The sequence below is a fragment of the Phacochoerus africanus genome, chromosome 11, assembly GCF_016906955.1.
Source record: "Phacochoerus africanus isolate WHEZ1 chromosome 11, ROS_Pafr_v1, whole genome shotgun sequence".
Classification (NCBI taxonomy): domain Eukaryota; kingdom Metazoa; phylum Chordata; class Mammalia; order Artiodactyla; family Suidae; genus Phacochoerus; species Phacochoerus africanus.
The window spans coordinates 21,485,015-21,505,319 of NC_062554.1; the positions used below are offsets into that span (position 1 = coordinate 21,485,015).

At 39.9% G+C, this 20,305-nt stretch overlaps 1 long non-coding RNA gene across 3 annotated transcripts in view; it reads left to right on the forward strand.

The window, feature by feature from the left end:
* LOC125110935 (uncharacterized) overlaps window positions 1–20,305 on the forward strand; it is a 64,894-nt gene that overhangs the window by 7,325 nt on the left and 37,264 nt on the right. Inside the window, exons 1-3 of one of the 3 annotated variants that reach the window (XR_007130768.1) lie at window positions 16,056–16,232; window positions 16,944–17,052; window positions 17,141–17,411. The exons of the other annotated variants lie outside the window; for them this stretch is intronic. This is a non-coding gene — a long non-coding RNA (uncharacterized LOC125110935). Of the gene's footprint in view, window positions 1–16,055; window positions 16,233–16,943; window positions 17,053–17,140; window positions 17,412–20,305 lie in introns of those variants that run through there. 3 annotated transcript variants of the gene reach the window in all.

Sequence of the window (20,305 nt, forward strand, 5' to 3'; positions counted from 1 at the left end):
TTGCCTTTCCTAGGGCCGCTTCCTCGGCATATGGAGATTCCCAGGCTAGGGGTCTAATCGGAGCTGTAGCCACCAGCCTACACCAGAGCCACAGCGACGCGGGATCCGAGCCGCGTCTGCAACCTAGAGCACAGCTCACGGCAATGCCGGATCTTAACCCACTGAGCAAGGCAGGGATCGAACCCACAACCTCATGGTTCCTAGTCGGATTCGTTAACCACTTCGCCAACTACGGGAACTCCAAAACAGTCTAATTAGTTTCAATTCATAATCACAAGTTTATTGATCAAGTCTTGACAATCTAGGATCTTTAGAAAATTATTTTGATAAATAGATATATAATTTATAATTTAGGAAGCAGACCTCTTTTATGAGTCAAATAATGTCAGTGTAATATTATTGAAATTATTTTGTTCTGATATATTGCCATTCAATAACTATCTTGCATATTAATAATGTCAAACAATTCTACACAAAAATTGAGAAAAACTATGAACAGCCACTTATTAAAAGAAATATAATCAATAACACTTTTAAAATTTGAATAAAAACATAAAGTTTAAAATGAAACCTTATGAAATTTATCAAATTGCCCAAAGTATAAAAGATCTAAAATATCTAATACTAGTGGTTTTGAGGTGGCACCTCTCTAATAGAACTTTCTGTGAAGATTGAAATGGTCTATATCTGTGATGTTTGATATGGCAGCCACTTGTCACAGGTGGTTATTGATCATTTGAAATACAACTAGTGTGACTGAGAATTGAATTTTTAATTCTTCTTAATTTAAACTTAAGCAGATACATGTCCCATGTGTGACAGAACAGGTAGCAGTCCATTAAACCTTTTGTGGTTATATAAATTCATATACCTGTTTTGGAGAGTGAATTGGAAAAATCAGAATATTAAAGGCAGACGCATTTTGACTTAGATGCATTTTAACTTAGCAATGCCGAGAACACTTGAATACTTAAAAGTATGCAAATATAGTCAAATAATATTTATTGCAATGTACTTTTAAGAGTTAATAATTAGAAGCCCAATTAAATATCTATTAATTTAAAAATACTTTGTTTATATTTATGTTATATTGATATTGTAATATGTTCATATTGCATAATTTTATGCAGTTATTTATAAAAGTGTATGTCAGATTTGCAAATATTGACTCTCCATGAGTCTGTTGAATTAAAGGATAACTAGATAGGTAAAATATGTTTGGTATGGCAAACTTATTTCTCAAAGAAACAATGTATGTGTGTGTGTTTGTCTATGCAGAGGATCATCTATGATAATATATTAAAGCAAGTGTCACTGTACTTTTTATTGGAGGGTAAGTTAAGCAACTAATGTGTTGCCTGAACATTCTAAAAACACGTTTTCTTTTTGAAACGAATCTATAGGAGAAAAATATTAATTCCATTTTATGTGTCAAATTTTGCAAAAATTGTATTCTGTCTTTAAAGATCTTACAATTCTATAAAGAATATAGACATGAAAAATAATACTTAACTTATTAACTGTTGTTAACTTGGGATGTTAACTTCACCAACATAAGAAGGGGAGAGGATATGTGACTATATATTTACTCTTGATTTGTGAGGTAGTATTGCTGAGGGTAGTTGTGATCTTTGTGCAGAAATGGATAAAAGATCAGTGTGAAATCAGCTGTCTTTGAATGCCAGAATCATGTGGTATATATCCTCTATGACCATGGGGGTTGCTAACCAATCCCATCCTTTTTCTGATTGGGATCTCCTCTTTTAAGCTTTTGATTATCACAGGGGAAGTGCTTCCTAAAATATAGATTTGATTTGACTCCGTCTTTCACTTAAAGAAACTTTAGCAGTCTCCACAGTTTGTGGAATATTGTCAAGTGCAAACTCTTTAGCAGCATATGCCAAGTCTTTCACACATTGGCCCTGGTTTTATTTTTCTTCTTTTTTTTTTTTTTATAATACTTCCCCAATTCTCTTCCCTTTTGCAAAAGACTATTCATTCATTCTTGAAATATGCCATCCACTCCCAAATGTTTATGCCTTTTCTCAGGCAATTTTTCTCAAAATATCCTTTATTAAACCCTTCTGTCCTTATCTACCTATTGAATTTAAGGCGTAGTTTAATATCACTTCTTTGACTCTCTCCTTGATGCCCCTAGGCAGAACTAATCTCTCCCATGCTCTCTGTTTTCCAAAACTCTCTATAATTACTTCTACCCTACATTAGAGATCATGTTTACACATTAAATTAGGGATAATGATTTGCATTACTCATTACCATTTCCTCTCTCAGTGATGAGTTCCTCAGGCTGGTATCATGTCTTAATTCACCTCTGTATGAGGTAATGCATGGATTACCTGGCAAGCAGTAAGCTCTTACTATATGGAACTATCGTTGTGTTGCTTATATTCTTAGTACCTCCTCAAATGCATATTACAGGTTTCATGCTTAATTACTTATGTTCAAATGAGTGAATTCCTCATATCACATACTTTAAAGACTTATCTATCAGCTAAACCCTGGCTGAAAACAATACGATCAAATTGTTCACCTATGCTTTTGTGAATCCTTAAAGCTTTTATCTTCTCTGCTTTTAGCTTATCATATTGCTTATTATCTTTGTATCTTCATTTACTTTGTTCATTTGTTGCAGAAATAACTATTGAGTGACCATTATGAACAAGACAGTGTTCTAAGCACTGGAGATACAGAAGTAAAACGAAGTATTCCATTCATGAGGATGAAGCTTTAGAATATAGCAGAAAACATGACCATTAAACAAAAGATCATATAATTAAAATTTGAGATCTGCTATGCAGGAAACAGGATGTTATAAATGCTTATAAAAAGGGACTCTGACTTTATCAGATGAGTTAGGAATATTTCCTTGAGTAAATGATATTTAGACTGACCGCCAAAGAATGGATATGATTTAGGTAGAAAAAAAAATGGTCAGGGATAGTAGGAGAAGTGGGAGGATGAGAATGTTGGGGAAAATTTTAATTAGTAGAATCTAAGAAAGAAATGGAAAATTTTGTTTGAACAAACCTGAGGATTATAACCTGGAAGACAGTCTTTTAGAAAGCTCTGAGCACTGTTCCCAACAGGTAAAGGAGGAGGCCAATATATGTGTGATTTTGGCCAATATATGTGTGATTTTTGGCAATATATGTGAGATATTGGGGGAAGCCAATATATGTGTGTTTATGCAATCAACACACTCTTGGTAGAAGGTTCGTGCTATTCACAAGGAACAAATATCTCAGTTAATGGTTTTAGTGCTTGTTATAAATATGGGAAGATGCAAGACACTGGGTTCATACTATTTTCTCTTGAAAACCTCTAAGTATCTGAGGCCCAGCTCTTTCAGTTTCCCAGAACACAAGTTCCTCACCCTGTTTTTACCCTGATCTCCTTGCAGGGTGTACTGTAGGTCAGGGACTGCAAAGGCTGATGACTTGATTCTTATAGAACTGGTTGGGGGAAAATGTTATTTGTTTTACAATCTCATCCCTTTCAGTCTTAATTTTGGCCAAGGTTTCAGAGGCATTTCATGACCCATTTGTCTCACAGTGATAGGAATGCTCAATCCTAGGTTAGGAGAGGATTTCACTGATAGGCCAGCCACTCAACATGCTATTACTGGACTGGGCCCTGTTAGCAGGAGTCAAAAGCCTCTGGGAGCTCCTGCTGTGGTGCAGCGGGTTAAAGATTTGGCACTGTCTCTGCAGCAGCTTGGGTTGCTGCTGAGGTATGGGTTTGAACCCTGGCCTGGCACAGTGGGTTAAGGATCCAGCATTTTCTGCAGCTGTGGCGTAGATTGCAGCTGCGACTCTGATTTGATCCCTGTCCTGGGAACTTCCATAGGCTGTGAGTGTGGCCAAAAAAGAAAGAAAGAAAAAAAAAAAAAAACCTTTGAGCTCTCTGTCTGACTCGTCTGTTATGCTTTAGGAAATGGTTCCCTTCTGTTGCTTTTTCACATATCAAGAGTTGTACTATTACAGTTATTGATCTTATAGAACTATGTATTTCACCAGTCATTTAAAGTATCTAATCATCATTAATTTTTTCCTGAGGCTCAGTCACACACTTGGTAATGCAAGAATCATTCTATAAAATCAGCAGAATACAAGTAAGGTAGCTGGCGACATCAATAAGGTCATAAGCAAGTATTTAAGCTAAGAACTTCCATGAGGTGCAGCCCAGTACCTCCCCAGGTCATCTGACCAGTCCATTCTGCACTGGTTGCTGTCATTATGGGAAATGATCTATTGGCATTGTACGTAAAGTTCACCAAGGATGTCTGTCCGTAAAGGTGAGTAATGGATCATCGTGACCTCTTACAAAGTTGAGAAAGAAATGTTATCTTCTAAGGCGTTACATGGCTGACACCAAAGGAAGAAAAAGTGATCCTTGTGATTGAGAAAGTATTTGAGGAGATCTGGCTAGTGCATAACGCAGATGTACGAAGCACACTAGAGGAGGGAGGAGGTCCCTGTAGGCAGAGAAAAAATTTCATGTTTAAATTTTTCTTGTCTTACCTTAAAATGTGAATTTTTATTTCATCAGGAAGATGGGGGAGAATTTCCGACAAAGAGAATAAACTCAAAGAAGTAGATCCTGGGTGAAAAGAAGACAGTGTGTTTGTATAGGGTCAAGTTGTTCTATAATGAGCGTAACTCCACTTCCTATCAGGGCTGAAATTTCTGGCCTTTGCTCAGTATTTTTGGACCCCAATCTTCCTTTCCAAACATGTCACTCGATATTTTCTTTCAAATATATGCCTCAGCCCCATGGGCCATGTCATTATCCATAGTCTTCTCTCTGTTCAGAATGTCCCATTCTCTCCATGTTCAAATCCTTCAAGAGTCAATTTATTTTATTTTATTTTATTTTGCTTTTTAGGGCTGCACCCGAGGCATGTGGTGGTTCCCAGGCTAAGGACCGAATCAGAGCTGTAGCCACTAGCCTACACCACAGCCACAGCAACGTAGGATCTGAGATGTGTCTGCAGCCTACACCACAACTCACGGCAATGCCAGATCCTTAACCCACTGAGCGAGACCAGGGATCAAACCTGCATCCTCATGAATGCTAATCAGATTCGTTAACTGCTGAGCTCCAAGAGTCAGTTTAAATCCTGAGGTTCTTCCTTATCCAGCTAGGCTGGCAGTAATAACTTCTTCCCCTCCATCATTTCTATGGCCCTTTACCTGTCATATATATATACACACACGTGTGTGTGTGTGTGTGTGTGTGTGTGTGTGTATAATATAAATCTGGATGTAAATATGTATTTATCTCTATATCTTCCTCCTAAGTGAATTCTAGTATAATGCCTTGTACAAGATACATGTTTCACATATTTTTCTTGAGTAAGATGACTTTTAATGAGCCATCCATGACATTGATGAAATAATTAGGATGGGGCATCAAAGGTCCACAGAGTTCAAGAGCAAAACTATTCAGTAAAACTTTAGTTTAGTCTGCAGTTGAATGTACCTTTGAAACATTTTTCGTGTGTGGTTGCAATCTCCCCAAACAAGGAATTGTGAGGAAATCAATACATTTCCTATAACCGTGCTTGAAGATGATGAAAATAGACCTTATGGCCTAGTACTTCAGGGTTACTCAAACACTATACATGCATACATTATGACAAATACACTTATTTTTATTAGTTTTTAAATTAAATTTCTAAAATTAACTTTTAAATTCTTCCCTGCTTGGTGTCTCTCAGAAGTCTGTTTTGTTGACACTGTCCCTCAGCTCTCTCCTTGTGCAAGTGTCACAAAATTCTGAGGAATAAGTATGATCTTTTCCTTTTGGCTCTGAGGTCCAAGGAGGCATGGGTCTACTTGAAAAGGAGTGTTGAGGAGTTCCCGTCGTGGCTTAGCAGTTAATGAACCCGACTAACATCCATGAGGATGCATGTTTGATCCCTAGCCTCGTTCCATGGTTAAGGATCCAGCGTTACTGTGAGCTGTGGTGTAGGTCAGCGGCTACAGCTCCAATTTGGCCCCTAGCCTGAGAACCTCCATATGCTGCCAGTGCGGCCCTAAAAAGACCAAAAAAAAAAAAAAACCAACAAGAAACCAAGTGTTGAAATTATTGATTTAATCATGCTTCCCCTTACAGCATCAGTACCTTCCCTCTGACACAAAACTTAAAAATAGTTTTCTTTGGGCAAACTGGGGGACTTAACATCATTCCTGATTTCAAAGCTGTGGAGATAAAATAACTATGTAGTCCAGGGGTTAAATCCAGGCTAGTTAGTTACGATCTTGTTGAGCAAAGACATGATGTTTTCAAGGTTTGGTGTCTGCAGAAGTTCCTTTGCTATGCACAGAGAGAAAAACTAATCTGTGGTTACAGAGTGAACTGCTAACCTTGGCTGGCCGCCTTATAAATGTGGCCTTTGGTCACTAGGGTGCAAAGCAGGAAAAGCATTGATAGAGGATCGTGGTCTCATCTTCATGAGGGAGGGATGTAGAATATTCAAAGTGAGGAAGAGCATTTCTCCTCAACTGTCTATCTCCCTGGTGGGAAACTATGTGCCAGGATATTTCCATCTCTTTTGAATACAGTGCAGTCAACAGATTGGGAAGGAAAAGAGTGTGGCTGGATCAGGGATGATTGAAGTAATTCTACTGAACTCATTGAAATTACGCTGACAGCCACTTGTTAAGGAGTCCAACTGATTAATGTTGAGTCCTTAGAGATTGAGTAGATGGAGTCCTAGGAGTGACTTAAAAAGAAAAAAAAAAAAAAACAACAACACAAAGAAACAATTATCTCATCTCCACTATGGAAGATATTTCACATAATCATGAGAACAGGAAATATGTTGGCTTTGCATTAAGATTATATCAAATGATCTATATTGTCATCTAAACATTCTGAACCAGTCAGTTTTGCTCTCTGCCGCCTCCAAGTTCTGTCTCTTTCTCTGCAGGATTAGTCACATTTGCTTTTCCGGTTCTGTGGCTTTTTCTTGAACCAGAACCAGGGCTATCTTAGTGCCAGACCTGAGACATATAATTTCACTGTAACGATGTCCTATTTTTTTTTTAATTTCCAAGAATTTAATACACGTTATCAAATGTGACTGAAATGTGAGATTTGCTCCTGTTTTTCTGGTCTTTGTTTAGAGATGGAAACATGGAGGAAGAAGGCCCCGGAATGCATAATCCTCTGAAGGAACATCTGCTCATTTGTCTGATTTCTCCCTAATCTGTACACTTCTCCAAAGCAGGATGTATAGTCACAGTTGCTCCCGTATTCCCAATAATTAATCATAGTTACGCCTTTTTCAACCCCTTGTATTGCAAGGAATCTTTCCGGAATAAACTGTACAGAATAGGAAGAATAGGTGATGGTCTTTGAGATATTTTGCAGGACATAGAAGAAGACCTAAAGGGGACACAAATCCCATCGATTAGTTTCTTAAGAGTGGACAAGTAGAGTGGCCTTAGGAGTGGTCTTCTCTATTAACCAGAGATAGCAGCGTCCAAAGACAGGACCAACAAAGTTTGTTCATGGAAAAAGACTTGTTTCAAGGCCCTAATGCTTTTTAAAACTGTCATCAAGGCTTAACTATCAGCTCTATCTGCTAACGTGAGTGAAGTATTTTGAAAAGATGGAGAGAAAGTCAGCATTAGGATATGATCATTATCATTCATTTCAAGCAGGCATTTTCTAGCGCCATTGGCTTATTTGCCCGGTGTAGCTTTCTCTAACCTTCTGTCTGCGCTGTTGGGAAGAAATAATTCCTCTGTGTTAGGATAGCACTTTTTACACCTCTTTTCATAGCACTGCAACACTTCACGTGCAGTAAATCAAGATCTCTGACGGAAGAGGAAATGGAAAGGAAACTAAGGGTTGATTAAGTTATTTGGTCAGACATAATACCAGATTTTTAAAATATTCTGTACTTTGTTTTAATAACTACTTAATTATGTAGGTACTAATTCCCCATTTTTTTTTTAGATGAAAAGCTAAAGAGAAATTAACAGAACCTGACCAGTAGTCAGTGGTGTTTCCAAATTCCTAGGTCTTACAGCAGTCATTACTTTTTCTTCATAATTCATATAGCTTAAAATACACAATGTAGGGTGCCCTCTTTATTACTCATTGACACTCTCATAACCCTTTCCTCCTTGTTTTTGCCCAAGCAAAAGCTTTCAAATGTCAGTTAATAAATGTGACAGGGATAAAATAAGAAAAATTTGGAGTTCCCATCATGGTGCAGTGGTCAACGAATCTGACTAGGAACCATGAGGTTGCAGGTTCGATCCCTGCCCCTGCTCAGTGGGGTAACCATCCGGCGTTGCCGTGAGCTGTGGTGTAGGTTGCAGACTCGGCTCGGATTCTGAGATGCTGTGGCTTTGGCGTAGGCCAGCAGCTACAGCTCCACTTCCACCCCTAGCTTGGGAGCCTCCATATGCCGCGGGAGCGGCCCTAGGAAAGGCAAAAAAAAAAAAAAAAGACCAAAAAAAAGAAAAAAAATTTGTGAAACACAGTGGTTTCAGACAAGAACTATCAGTTGATGTTAAAACTACTTGGTGAAAATTTAGGATATAGAAAGCGGCAAGCAAATGTCAATACTGTCTTAACAATGAGAAAAATTAGGTTACCTACAAAATCATGAATTTTCTTGAAACCATAGGAGAGCTGAGATTGCAAGGTAAACCAGTTGAATTCCAATGAATGGCATACCCCTCTGAGAGGAGATGAGACTAAAGAACCATTTCATCTATGACAGGCATTAGAGGAGAAAGTATTGCTGTCATCAAAGCAGGTAAAGAGAAAATCAGCTACCAAATCCTTAAAATCCATGTGTAGGAAAGCTTCGTTTAGAATGACTGCGAGAACCTAGACACGAGGGAAGTTCACCCGTACTCACAAGTTCTGTTCCACAGGTCCCCAGAGGTGTTCTTATGTCAGGATGGGTACGGGGCTGAAGACCACAGAGAGACCTCTTGGTGCAGCTAGTGTACAGATGTTCAGATGGTGGTTGGTTCCCCTGGGGCAAAGTTGCAAATCACTTCCCTGGAAACATGTCTCACATAAAACAGAAATCTTAAGCCGCTGATGGAGGGGCAGCACCCCCTCTGATGTCTAGAGCCCAGGAAATGTCCTCTTAAGCAAAAGTAAGGGAGAAAGAAGAGGAAATTCTCCCTTTCCCAGGACCCAGGAAAAAAAAAAAAAATCCTGTCCTTTTGGGAGAAGGGTAGAATTAAAAGACCTCTGCTTCTGGAAAAAGTGAAACAAAAGCTCCTGGACTGATACAAAGCAGAGTTTGGCTACTACTGGGAGACAGTTAGGAAACTCTTTCCCAAGACCTGACATTGATAGAAAAGAACAACAGCAAAACCAATGGAGGGTCAGGAAAGCTGAAAAACCGCTGAAAAGCCGTGGCTCCAAGGCCAGGCATATAGGAATTGCCTAAGAAGGAGGCATGAAGTTTATTCATGATAATTAATCATAGTAATGACACTATGTTATGATTCTTTTCTAATCGCTTAATTCACATGATGATACATGGGTGAGTTGTAAGCCTTGATTATGATTTTCAGAATCCATTAGGTGCACAGAAGTTATATCCAGGGTCTGTAATCTCACTGACCCACCCTCAGTCATCTTATTTACATTCCACTCTACCTTAGACAGCATCCGTTCTAACAAGCCTTCTGGATATCTAACATCGCATCTTCTGTGAGGTCTTTCCTCATCACTCTAGGCTGAATTAATTTTTCCTTTCATTCTAGAAAATTATGGTGTTTATCACATTGTACTGCAATGTCTTTAATTTTGCAAAGTTAAGGCTAATCCCAAGCCTATACATTTACAGGCTCTAGTATGCAAATATAGTATCCAAATATCATCTCACCACAAAAGCAGTTAGAAGTTAGTTCCTTCAAACTCTTGTAAAAATTCTTATCCCCATTGAACTCATTTGGAACCACAAATATACTGAAAAATAAAGACAAAATATATTTATCTTCTTAGTGTTTTCACTTTGGTTTCTTTGGGATCATAAAATAAACTGGGCTTCCTTTTGTATCTGGTTTTCACTAGTCTAGACAAACTGAAATGAAATTACTTTGTCCAAATAAATAATGCTGCCAACATATAAAATAAGAGATATACTTTTTATACTGGTTGGATAGTGATATCCCTATCCAGAATACTGCCCATGATGTCATGACAAAAAGATATATAGAAACAAAAAGTCTAAAGTCTAGATTGATTGCTTGGAACAAACACACTTGGAACAAAAGCAGAGGTTGTTGGCTCAGACTGGTGGGTATTTTATTTAGACCACTGTTTCAGAGACGCTGTGTTTCTCAAGCTCATCATAGGTTTCCCTTGAAATGAATAATTTCCTGGTCAGATGCATTGGGGGAATGTGCACAGTGTGATTTACAGCGCAAATTAACTATTTAAAGTTTTTGAGAAGTCCTACTGAAAAGAAATCCATTATACTTAACCCCTTATTTAAATACCTCCCAGATCACTAACATTTGCAGATCAGTTTGGGGGATTTTGACTTAACTACTTTCACAGCTCTTAACAGGTTTTTTTTTTTTTTCCCTTTTGTCAATCAATACCGTGTCTGGTTTCATCGTACTTAATCTACTGTAGCTACCACAAAGAGAAAAGGTTTTATTAATATGTGTTAAATGCCTTAATAGAAACCTGGGAATAAATTATGTAACAGACTTTAGGCTGAATTTCCAACAGTGACTCCCAAAGCTACAGCGTAGAACTGTTTCTCTGTGGGTGCTGGTGCTTCCATCCTGATCAGGAATCTTCCCATTAAATCAAGAAGCTGATGCAACAGCCAATTCCATAGCCTCTCTGCTCTGTGGTGATCCGCTCCAGCAGAATAAATGCCTCACCCCTGACCTTTCTCCCCACTTAAGCCAATTTAAATTCAGGTTTCAAGCTTGTGCACATGTACATAAACGTATGCAGAATCTTAGCTTCAAGGGCATCTGGATAAAGTGATTTTCAGTTTTCTAGCCTCTGCAGTAATAGAAGACTGATAGATGTTTTAAGAGTCAGTCCACAGTATCCTACCACCACTGCAGTTTCTTCCCAGAATGTATTATGTTGCGAGGTCTGAGGTTTCTGGTGATGCCATGGGATGAAATTATATATTTTTTTAAACTTTAATTTTATAAAGGAAGGAACTACTGTTATTACTAGTGCCTAGTCCCTTGGTTGTCTATCACCTTTCCCTACTGAAATTTATACCTTTGCCCTTTGTACATAAAGTTACCATGTGGAAATACTGTGTATCTATCCAGATACCATATTTTCCTTCAAACTGTACCTGCTAACTTTAGCATCTTTTTTTCCTGGGCCAGGACTCAAACCCACCCCACAGCAATGACCCAAACTGCTGCAGTGACAATGCTGGATCCTTAACCTGTTGTGCCACAAGGAAACGCCTTAGCATTTTTGATATGCTTTGCCTGAAGCAATTATTATTATGATGGTTGACATAATTTTTAATTCCATCTTTCCTTAGACATTCATTTGGTGGCTTTCTACTATAAGGAAGAACTTCCATTGTTCCTCTATATGTATATGTATTTTATTTATATCAAGAGAGTCCCATTGATTCTTTTTTTCTTTTTTTGGTCTTTTTGTCTTTTTAGGGCTGCATCCGTGGCATATGGAGGTTCCCAGGCTAGGGGTCCAATTGGACCTGTTGCTGCTGGCCTACACCACAGCCATGCCAATGCAGGATCTGAGCTGCATCTGCAACCTACACCACAGCTCACGGCAACGCTGGATCCTTAATCCACTGAGCAAGGCCAGGGATTGAACCCACATCCTCATGGATGCTGGTCAGGTTTGCTAACCACTGAGCCACTTGAGAACTCCCCCCTTGATTCTTTATTCAAGGAATATAATCCTTTGCTATCATTATTTTGATGTTTCAATTTTTCCAGATTTGTTCAAGAGGAGCCATTTAAAGTTGATCCTTGTGTCCTTTTGATATGTCCCATCATTCCTTAGGAACCTCCTTACTTTCTGTCACTAATAGATGTTCTAGGAACGTCTTGTTTTTTCTCTTCTCTGGTTCTAGAGCCAACCATTTCTCCCATGAGCCCTTGTCCCAGTCAGTGAAGTATGATTATTTATTTATTTATTTTTCATCTTTTTAGGCCGTACCCATGGCATATGGAGGTTCCCAAGCTAGGGGTCTAATCTGAGCCGCAGCTGCTGACCTACGCCAGAGCCACAGCAATGCCAGATCCAAGCTGTGTCTGCGACCTACACCACAGCTCACAGCAACGCCAGATCCTCAACCCACTGAGCAAGGCAAGGGATGGAACCTACATCCTCATGGTTCCTAGTCAGATTCATTTCTGCTGCGCCACAACGGGAACTCCAGTGAAGTATGATATTTAGGGGTCAAGATATGGGCTATTATTTTTATTTTCAAGATAATGCCCATACACTAGCAAATGACATGAAAACAAATTGATATTCTGTTTTGCCTGCAAGATCAGAAGTCCTCAATAAAAATTTATCAAATGAATAAAAGAACAATTTTAAAGTATATTTTAATAGGTAGTCTGAATGTGACAGTTTTATCCCAAACTCCATTATTTCTGCTGTCCCTAAATCATTTTGCATCTGTTGACAGGATAATTTTAATTCTCCTGAATTTTACATCTAGATCTATCACTCCGCTATTCAAATATGCTATCTTACTATCTCCTGTATTTAATCTAAACCTCTTGATCTGACCTTAAGTCCTAAGAGTCTAGTTCACATAAAAGCATCTGTGCATCTACTTCATCTCTTAATCATGTTCCAAAGAAAAATTTCCAGCAGCCAAAGATATGTTTCTCTGTCTCTCGTTATTTCTTATCCTGTTCCAATGCTTGAAAACTTACCCACCCTACAAAATATGTTACTCAGGAAGGAAGCATTTCTCCCTTGCTTGAAATGATTTACAGTCTTCAAATTCAAATTATCTCTATTGGTTCATCGCTCACTCATTTCCTATGAGAAGCATAGTAGTAGGTGTGCACTGCTCTTGTGGATAATGTTCACATAGACTGACCACTAATTGGACCACTTCCATTTTCTAGGAAGTACACACTATACTGTCACTTAGTCTCAGCTTCTCCTCTTTTGGGGGAGAAATCCATTATTTGAAGATGATGAAAATATACGTTTTAGCATCAGAATATTTTAGGATCTATGAACTATAGTAAATGTAACAAAGATATGATCCTATATTGTTTAAATTGTGCTACATAGGTATCTGGAAAGATGTGTTTGCACCAGTGCAAATGAAGCAACTGTGAAAACTAATATGAATTTCCCATCACATTACCAACAAATGGTGAACCCAGTTTTCTAGACTATGTAGCTTCGACTCTTAAATATCCAGCCCTGTTACAACTACTTCCCAAATATTTATGACAAGCAGAAATTTAAAAAATATGAAACAGTGGAGCTCCCTTGTGGCTCATCAGGTTAAGGATCCAGTGTTGTCACTGCTGTGGCTCTGGTTACAGCTGTGGTGTGGGTTCAATCCCTGGCCCAGGAATTTCTACATGCCATGGGCATGGCCAAAAAAAAAAAAAAAAACAAAACAACACAAAACTGAAAACAAAACCAATAATGCCCGTTAACTGGGCTGTGGAAAGAGTGAATGATGCTGTGCTCTGGAACCTGCCCACTCACATCTATCTAAGGAAAGCATAGAGAACTGATAGATGATCTTGCAGTAGAGCAGATGCTGCATATGGGCTTTATTTAGAATTTCATGCGCAGGAGTTCATCCTGGCCACATCTAAGGGCATAAACAACCAGTGGAAAAAAACTTTGCAGCTCAAACCTCACCTCTTATACAGAGCCTTTTCTAAAAGCCCTAGACTGGCCTATATGCCCTTTCTCTGGACTCCATAGCACACTCTCTCTTTTGTTTTTAGGCTTGTACTGATCGTGTTGCCTTATGTTTACTTTTCTATGCCTTTCCAGGGAGTGTATGAGCTCCTTCCTTAGAGACAGACTATTCTTATTTTTCATGGTGCTGAACATATAGAAGGTACAGGATAAATACTTGCTAATGTTCTTGTGCTGTGAACAGATACCACTGTGCTCCACCTGCTTAGTGGTGTAAAAAATAGCTATGGCTATGATGATTGCCGTGATTTAGAAAGCACATTGTTGGAGTTCCCGTCGTGGCTCAGTGGTTAACGAATCCGACTAGGAACCATGAGGTTGCGGGTTCGGTCCCTGCCCTTGCTCAGTGGGTTAACGATCCGGCGTTGCCGTGAGCGTAGATTGCAGACGCGGCTCCGATCCCGCATTGCTGTGGCTCTGGCACAGGCCGGTGGCTACAGCTCCGATTCAACCCCTGGCCTGGGAACCTCCATATGCCGCAGGAGCGGCCCAAGAAATAGCAACAACAACAACAAAAGACAAAAAAAAAAGAAAGCACATTGTTTTCTAAACATCAGTGTTTCTAAAATATTACATTTGTTTAAAAAGAATGAGTTTTTGGAGTTGCCCTCGTGGCGCAGTGGTTAACGAATCCGACAGGGAACCATGAGGTTGCAGGTTTGATCCCTGGTCTTGCTCAGTGGGTTAAGGATCCGGCGTTGCCATGAGCTGTGGTGTAGGTTGTGGATGTGGCTTGGATCCTGTGTTTCTGTGGCTGTGGCGTAGGTCGGTGGCCCTAGCCTGGGAACCTACAGGAGCGGCCCTAGAAAAAGGCAAAAAGATAAATAAATAAATAAATTTTTAAAAATTAATAAAAAGAATGAGTTTTTAAAATTTACCCTTCATATGAAGGAATGAAGCCTATTAGACTATATAAGTAATATTATGAAACTATGTTTTGCTAAATACAATAGGAAATGAGATTGGCAAGTTCAAGTAATTGTTGCCCTGAAGAATGCTTATATTTCTACAAGAATCCTTAAGTACTTCCAGAATTTGTCTTTATTATAGTAAAGATCAAATGCAGTGATTAAGATAAGCAAAATATTGTAATGCAAAGATTTCCCATCATTTTAAACCCAGCAAAGCCGTTGAACGGAATACTGCATAGAGGCCAAATAGAGAAAATATATTTGGTCCTCCATTCTGCCCATAAGGAAGTGGACGTGGGGAGAGCTTCATTAGGAAGATTCCCTTCCACCTCCTTTCCATTTACACACAGACTCTCTCTCTCTCTTTCTCACTCAAACACACACACACGCACATACACACACACACAGAGTCCCCTGAAGCTTGAGAAAACTGTAGCGGCTTGCATAGGGCAGATCAAAAACTCCCGTGCACTAGAATGGTCCATTAACAGGGCATCAGGAAGCCTAGTTAAATAACAGCCTTTTCACCAGGACATTTATGACCTTAATTTTAAAAGTTCTTCAAGTGATTTCAGTATTTCACCAGACTTAGGTATTACCTGATACTCACTCTTAAGGGCACCTTGAATTTACATGACTTATTTTTTTTTTTTTTACCTCCCCATGGGCTGTGGAGTTCCTGGGACAGGGATCAGATCCGAGCCACAATTGTGACCTACACTGCAGCTGTGGCAATACCAAATTGTTTCACCCACTCTGCGGGGCCGGGGGTTGAACTTGCATCCTGGAGCTATAGAGACGCTGCTGATCCTGTTGTGCCAAAGGGGGGGTTCCATATGATTTAATTATTTTTTATAGTTATTTTATGTTTTTTTTTAATGAAAATTATGTATTTTTTTCTTCCTCATTAGCTTCTTTCTTACTCTTCTCCTCACTTCTTTTTTTTCCTCCCAACACTTTTTTTTTTTTTTTTTTTTGCTCTTTAGGGCTGTACCCATGGCATATGGAGGTTCCCAGGCTAGGGGTTGAATTGGAGGTGCAGCTGCCAGCCTTTGCCACAGCCACAGCGATGTGGGATCCAAGCCGAGTCTGTGACCTGCCCCAGCTCACAGCAATGCTGAATCCTCAACCCACTGAGTGAGGCCAGGAATGGAACTTGCAGCCTCATGGATACTAATCCCTCAAGGAAACTGGTCAGGTTCATAATCCGCTAAGCCACAACAGAAACTCCTTTTTCTTCCCTTTCTTTTCTTTTTCTTCCTTTTCCTTCCTGAATAATTCCGTCTGAAAGCCCTTAGGTGCGACCAGTAGTAGATATCTGTGGTGAGAGGAAGGCCACTGTGGTGCAAAGTGGGAGTCAGAGCTCAGGAAGGGGCACAGGTAAGGAGGCCATCTTTATAGGAAGGTGGGGTTTTTGTTTTGGTTTTTGGTTTTTGTCTTTTTGCCTTTTCTAGGGCCACAACTGCAGCATATGGAGGTTCCCAGGCCAGGGGTCTAATCAGAGCTGTAGCCACCGGCCTATGCCAGAGCCACAGCAACGCAGGGTCCAAGCCGCGTCTGTGACCTACACCACAGCTCACAGCAGTGCCAGATCCTTAACCCACTGAGCAAGGCCAGGGACCGAACCCACAACCTCATGGTTCCTAGTCGGATTTGTTAACCACTGAGCCACAAAGGGAACTCCCGGAAGGTGTTCAATGATGGTATCAGAAACCATTGTGGGGGGACATGGCCCTGCACAGGGTGCTGGAGCCGTAGCAGGGTGAAGAGGACATCCACATGCTGGAATCAACAGTTCTTAGGTCAAACCAGGGAGCACTAGGCCCCCTGTAGGCCCTTCCTTACCAGGTAGGTTGCCTAATTCCTAGCCCTGTGCAATACAGCACAAGGTATGTAGTCTAACTGTAGTGGGGATGGTGTCCTCAGGGGCAGCTCAGGGAGGGGTGTCAGAGCCCAGGCAGGGAGAAGAGGCCATGTGCAAGGGGACAGAGTGGGCAATAGTGATGGAAGATTGTTGACATTCCTGGGGCTTAAACAAATAAGTGGACAGATTGAAGATAATGTGAGCCATGTTTGTTGCTTTTTGAAAAGGAAGTTACAAGTATGGAAAGAGAGAAAACTGAAATGAACCCATGGCATTGAACTGAACTGAAGATGGCAGCACGATCTTATGATGTCCAGTGTATGCGTAGATATAAATGTAGGTGTCATCGTGAGTTTGTATGTGGTGTGTCTCTATCTTAATCTTTATCTTTGTACCTATTTATTCTCTTGTTCTATTCATCAAGGGACCAAAGGCAGCAACAAACTCAATATAAGTGAACACACCTATCGAGACACATAGCAAAAAAAAAAAAAAAAAAAAATCAAAACCAAAATAATACCAAGGACCTCATGGAGAAAAAGCTGGTTCTAGGTCTGGAGAAGGGAAAGTTCAAAATGATGCTGGAATAAGTATCCTGTTCTGACAGAAGGAAAGACGTGCCCAGGGAAATGATGGAAACATGTCAAAAAGATACAGAGACCAGCTACGATGGGCTCCCGTAAGCCTTCCCAATGGTAATTTTCACTATGTGGGATTTTCCGATTAGGTGCTGAGATAAGTGTTGCTGGTTGCTTACCCTATTGGTTCTTTCTTTCTTCATTACTAACATAACCTCAGTTTTATTCAGGAGAGTGTACTCAGAAAATTTGATGTCACAGCCTGCGTTTTGTTTCTGGTAGTTTGACCAAGAAGATATTACTAGAAGGCTACTGGGTGGGTCTTTCAGAAAGGCAGATGAGTGTAACAGACTCATCTGCCATACATCTTTTGTTTTTAGCATCTTTGTCTGTTTCTTTCTTTGCTCCCTGGCATGAAGGTGCAATGTCTAGAAATGGAGAATCATGACCAAGAGAATTATGTAACTTATATATACAAGGTGAAAAATTTTAGTGTAGCATGTAGTGGTAAACCTGAATTAAAATCTTGACTTCCCCTCATAGACTTGGCTGAATAAACATGAAAACATTATGTAAACTTATGAGTTTCAGTTTTCTTAGCCCTTACGTTCAGCCCTATGAAGGTTGTATCTTAAAACATTGATTCATTTATTGTTTTAAAATTATTGTTTCAAGCCCTTAGAACATAAAAGCATGGAAAAAAGAATATGGGACATGACTCCTAAAGAGTTTCTAGTGAGGGAAGCCAGTACCTTACAAAAAAAGAATAATATCCTGAGTTACAAATTATTATGAAGTGCAGGGGTGAGTGACAATGTAGGAAGACAAGCATCATTAATGGAGACAAAAGAGACCGTCAAGAAAATTTTGCTTCTTTCCTTCATCATTAAACTTTTCAAAATAGTTATTTATACTCGTCTCCATTCTTTGTCCTCCCACTCACTTTCCAATCTGTTCTAATCTGTCTTCTCCCATCTCTACCTTGTCACTGCAATGGAAACAGCATGTATTATATCACCAGTGATCTCCATGTCTCTATAAAGAATGTACATTTTTTGGCACCTGGTCTTTCTCAGGTAGTCCTGAGAAAACCTCTCCTAGGAGGTAAGGGGAAGAAGCTAGGATATGTAGGAGTTTTTGCAACAAAGGGAAGGAAGTAGGAACAAAAGATATACAGAAAACCAGTTTTTTAGGGTAAGATGTAACGGTTTGGGCTTATTGGATTCACTCCTTTGATATACACCTCAGTTACGGGCCAGCATTCTTTGTTTCTTTCCCAAGTTCCCTCAGAGCTCACTGGCTCACCCTAGGGAGTGGCTGCGCTCACAAATGACCTCACAGATGACATCTTTTGTTTTGTTCACTTAACTACAGTCTGGGAGGCAGTATTTCAGACAGCTCCGAAATGCCGTCTCAAAGAGGAAAGGGGAAATGTCAGGATGTAAGTGATAAAGGGGAGGGGAGGGCATGCAGCCATGCCCACATTTTACAGAAGCTTGCTGCTGGTCTTGTGAAGGTTCCTACTCATCACAGACATTAGTTGCCATGAAGGATTTTAGTGTTTTTCTAGATATGAGGAGATGCAAGAATTGGGCTCGTAAAAACATCTAAAAATATCTAACTATCTGAAGACCTGTTATTCCAGTTTTCCCAAAGCACAGAGTGCCTCCCTCCTGATATCCACCCTGAGCTCCACTCGGGGTGCTGTGAGTCTGCAGCTTCTGTGGCTCATGACTTAATCCATGTAGAGGCAGATGGCAAGTGCCAAACCCCATTTCATGACCATTTCATCCCATGCTAGGAATTCTCATTCTGAGGTCTGGCAAAGATTTTGTTGGTAGGCCACTCACTGTGCTTTCACTGGACTAGGCCTTTTTTTTTTTTTTTTTTGTCTTTTTGCCTTTTTTAGGGCTGCTCCTGTGGCATATGGAGGTTCCCAGGCTAGGGGTCGAATCGGAGCTATAGCCACCGGCCTACGCCAGAGCTGCAGCAACACAGGATCTGAGCCACGTCTGCAACCTACACCACAGCTCACGGCAACACCGGATCCTTAACCCACTGAGTGAGGCCAGGGATCGAACCCGAAACCTCATGGTTCCTAGTCGGATTCGTTAACCACTATGCCATGACAGCAACTCCTGGACTAAGCCTTATTAACAGTAGCTGAAAGTCTCTGGACCACCTGTCTTACGAGTCTGTGATGCTCCAGGGAAATATTCTCACTTATAACATCTTCCCATATCTAGAGTGACACTATTACAGTCATTGCTCTGGTAAAGAACTATATTTGGTCAACTGTTTCAAGTCACCCAGTCATCATTATTTTGTTGGTGGCTCAGCTACACATTTGGTTATACAAGAAACAATAATCTTGCAAAAGAGGCAAAGTACAAACAATATAACTAATGACATCAATAGAGTTATAAGTAAATAGTTAAGACAAGAGCTTCTTATACCAAACCAATTGTAGAATATGTTTGTTGGAGTTCCTGTCATGGCTCAGTGGTAATGAACCTGACTAGTATCCATGAGGGCACAGGTTCAATCCCTGGCCCCGATCATGGGTTAAGGATCCAGTGTTGTCATGAGCTGTGGTATAGTTTGCAGTTGTGGTTCAGATCCCACGTTGCTGTGACTGTGGTGTAGGCGAGTCCCTGTAGCTCCAATTTGACCCCTAGCCTGGGAACTTCCATATGCTGCAGGTGCAGCCCTAAAAAGAAAAAAAAAAAAAAGAAAAGAAAAAGGAAGTTGTTTGTTTGTCAAAACTAGGGAGTGTGTCACTTAGAGCACACAGAGACCTCAGAATTCAGTAGGCTAACAGTCTGGTTACTGTCATTTAAAATCTGTTGAGTGAATTTTATTAAGGCTTTGATATGGCTGATTACAAATTCCAATCCTATTGAAGGTACAAAAATAGCTGCTAAATTATCATACTATCCTAATACAGATCTTTTGACCCATTAGGCTTGTACCAATGGTAGATTGGTTGGGATCATCTTTAGATTGTTAGG